The following is a 4,275-nucleotide window of genomic DNA, read 5'->3' as shown; positions in this document are numbered from 1 at the left end:
TAATTAATGATCTTAAATGCAGAAAGTGAACTTGAATATGCAATTGATATTTCTGAACATATTTTAGCAATTCCGTTAGTGCACACGTTATATTTTATCGGTACTCTCAGCTGTAAATGTTAATGTTAAAATATCAGAACTTCTTGGAATGTTCCGTTTTACACCGTACATGCTGTTGATCCATGATCTGGTAAATACATTTTCAAAAAGGGCAAAACCGTGTATTTACACATTCAATTATTTTTTGTTTGGAATAAATTCATTAAAACTGTTTACTTTATTATTGTTTATGATTCCATCGACAGACGACAAAAGAACATGAAAAAATGTGAATATAATTGATCCTGACAATGTTATATTACAGATTAATAAATGCAAACAAAAACTACAGAAAAACGTAAATCAACACAATGACATGAAAAACACACAACTAAAAAAAATAACCATAAGGCCAAACGTGGCCGGATATGTAACATGACGACTCAACCCAACTTCACATGAAAAGTCCTTAATCGAGCTTCTTCAAAATGAATTAAAAGACCGCAGTGACATGCAAAACTGGTGTTCATATGATAACGAGGAGGATTATTTAGTATTTCCATGATGAAATTCTGATTTAAATACAACGAAATGTTACACACCAAAGTGGCTAAAGAAATCGTGACTCAGAAACGATACGCTGTGGGGGTGGCTGGTCTGTTGTCCTTCAATGGCTATAGTAAACTCTTCGTTAATTTCCAAAATATGGGATGCTTTATCAATAGTTTTCATGCATTCAGGGTTCGTAAAAATGTTTCATCTCGGTAGGTAATATCCTCTATTTTTATCATTTTATTTATTAATAGTTTATTTAATAGAGTGTAAAACTGCTATAGAATTACTTTATATATTGGTTATTTGAAATGTCATAAAAATGGAAAAAGTTAATTTTCATTCGTATTCAATGTGAAACGGAATAAAGAGAGGTAAGATTGTTTGGAAATCAATGCAGTAATAATGTTCATTTCGAGTAAGTCCTTTGATCTACTCATTTCATTTAAAAGGGATGCTGCTGAAAAAGGATGCAATATAAGGCTTATGATTTATTGGTTCTATATACAAGCGGATATTTCAATAGAAATTCCTATATCAAAGAGTAGTTACAACACACCGGTCCTTTAGCTCTTCTTTATTGGATTTACTGCTTCGTCGCCAACAAGAAAGCACCAATTTGACCAGACTTTTTCTCATTTCAGGCAGTAAAGAAAAATAAATAAGAGCCTTAAATGCAAAGTTGATTTTATATAGTTCTTCAAATAATTTTAGAAAAGTCTGGGCCGCATAAGTAATGATATAATCTCCATTCAAAATCTATTTTTGCTTTGATTACATTATGTGGGATAGAGAGAACCACAAATTTGACAGCAACTACAGTCGCAGTCAACGATAATCTTTTGCGTTGAGAGAAGAACAGTATTCTCTGATGTTGGAGCTTTTCAGAGTTTGATATATTCGACATATTAGAACACGATGGGCATTCCGTATAACGGCGCCTTTGGGACCTGGTATTCAATCGAACCTCTTCGGTGACCACTTTTGTACGCACTCAAAGAATGCCATCTATGCATTTCAATATTGAGGCACATATGTATATTGATAAAGGTAAAATGAGCAAAATGCAGGAAACTAGGGGAAGGATGAAATAAAATACTTTGTCGATCTTTCTCATTGTCACAATATCTTGGGAATTTTCTGGTACCCCATATATAATTTCCTGTTAAAAATCTGATTATAAAACACACCACTTGTCCATGTCAAGTATAGATGTCATACGATGGCAAAAATCGAGACAGCTGTGATGTAGCACTTTGTTCGGAAGGCATTGAAATATTTCTCAATATATCTGGTCTGTAAACCACATGGCAAACCCCTTTTATATTGTAAATGTCCAGAAGACGAAGGGAAAACCAAGGGATTGCCATCAGAATCAAGTAAAGAGTATCCACAATTCCGAGCGCATAAAAGTAGCAGCACGGTGCAATCTTTTCAGCTTCGAGTTCCGAACGGTGATTGCCAGAATGAGATTGAAGACTACTCCGATCGCTAACAAACTAGGCACCCCAAATTCATCTAAAACGAACATAAAATCTAGTAAAGATTTCTCGGAATCTGATAACTCCCCCATATCGAAGGTATTGTTCCTGCGTCATATACTCGTATATGTCAAACTGCTGTTTCCTGATCCGTTATGCACCATATAAACTCTGAACTCATATCATTTGTCACTGAGCTTTCATAATTAGGATTTCCTTCCATTTTTTCATTCCGATTCTCAGATAAAGGGTGACCTGTTTATGTAACACAATTACCGTACTTAAACCGTCCTTCGAAACTGGTGAGTTTAAAATCGTCTGATATGAATATCATCGCAGCAAAATCAGCATAACGTTGGTATTCCCGTCTATTAGAGACTAACTTTGATGGATCAAAGACATTTAAGAATGCTCGTAAGCTACCGACGTGCGCGATCCTTCTAATCACGTTTAGTCTATTTGAAATTCAAACCCCGTCTTGAAAGGAGAACAAATAAAGTTATTCAAGTAGGATCTAATGGATTTCGCAGCTTTTTTACACTGGGTTATTTTTCATGAGTAAATTTAGATAGCGTCTAACAGGGTGATTTTCGCCAGTCCTCACCGTCTCAATCTGAAAATACAGAACAACTCATTATTGTAATGCAAATGTGAGACACAATTGCATCAGTTACGTTTTCACCAATAATAATTTGAAGGAGAGAGGTTGCGAAAAGCTAAGTAATTGTACGTGTAAGTGTTAAAAGCGTCTTGAGTGCAAACTCATCAGATTATTCAATTTGAAAGCTTAATGATTCCTGTGGATTTTTGAGACACCTTTATGTAGGATAGTTTGAAGGTGACTCATGCAAATTGGGAATACATACAGTGTTATTATATAGAGTTCCAACGGTAAGTAACATATACAAAAAATGTCTTTTATGTGGACCTGACTCAATTGGAGTTAATTCCTTTGATAACATGATGCATAAGCTGCACCAACGTTAAACCTAATTTAAACATTATATAAATGCTTAATTTAAGTTAGTTTGATGATTTTTAATACTTTTATCTATTTTATTGAAAACAGAACGACGGTGTGTTTCGAACCAACATTGCAGAGACGTATACAGTTTTCGACTTTTATATTTTTAATTGAATATTTGAAATCGTTGAACAAAATTGTGAAATTTTATGTTATAGAAATAGTAATAAGATACTCAACTACGGTCATTGGCGCAAACTAATGTTATGTTTTTATGTTTACAGAGCGAAGCCTTAAGCTCTTCTTCGTACTGATAAAACGCATGATGTATACATAGAAATATGAACTTGGTAAAGCCATACATAACAAGAGGAGATTATATAGAGTGAATAAAATTGAACTTGCCAATCTGGTAAAAAGAAAGACAGCCTAAAGTTCCAGGAAGACATAAGGGTCCCCTTCAAAATACTACTATCATACTACGAGTTTTTCTGACATGACCCGATTGGCATTAAAGAACACACAAAGACAAGGTCTCGTTTTTACAGACTAAATTACGTCGAAAACTTATTTTTGTTTCGATAGCATTAAAAATCAATCATCCGTGGTGAGTATTTCCGGTCCTAGTTTTTAAATAACAGTTAAGGAACGGCACAATAATATGTTATTTAACAGTTCAATACCATTTAATTTCTGTATCTAGAATATCACGTTCTATAATATTTTAAGAAGTAAAAGTGCTTGAACTTCAGGAGTTTTTTAATGTTCTAGAACAGGCCATACGGTGTTCTTGAACTGTGCTAGAACACTATTTAACACGATCCTCGAATTGTTCATGAACTTAAATCGCTATATTATTCCAGAACAACAAGATCAAGAAGACTTAAAGTATTTGAAGTTTCAGGACTTTAATTTCTATAACCTCAAGTTATTTATTTTTTCAAGAACATTATGTTTTAATCCGGCAATGTAACGGTCTTGCATTGTTCCAAAATCAAATTCGTTGACAAGTTGAAATATGTTCAAAAAGGTTTCGAGTGCGAATGATGACCTTTTTATCACAGACGTACTACTTTCTTTTTATCAAACTAACAAATTGGCAGAGACAATATAAGAATGAATATGTTCTTGTATTTCTGTACATGACTTCATTTTTTTCTTATTAAATGTTCAGTCAATTAAAATCATCTTTGCACGCCTCATGAGACTGCAGACCTTTGCACGTCTAATGAAACTACA

The 4,275-nt window shown here is 33.8% G+C and overlaps 1 pseudogene; it reads right to left on the bottom strand.

Moving 5' to 3' along the window:
* Positions 1 to 1,128: 1,128 nt before the first annotated feature.
* LOC128237636 (uncharacterized) lies at positions 1,129 to 2,164 on the bottom strand (annotated as a pseudogene).
* Between the last annotated feature and the right edge of the window lie 2,111 nt (positions 2,165 to 4,275).

This window comes from Mya arenaria, chromosome 6, assembly GCF_026914265.1.
Source record: "Mya arenaria isolate MELC-2E11 chromosome 6, ASM2691426v1".
Lineage (NCBI taxonomy): Eukaryota > Metazoa > Mollusca > Bivalvia > Myida > Myidae > Mya > Mya arenaria.
This window is presented reverse-complemented; position numbering and strand designations above follow the sequence as displayed.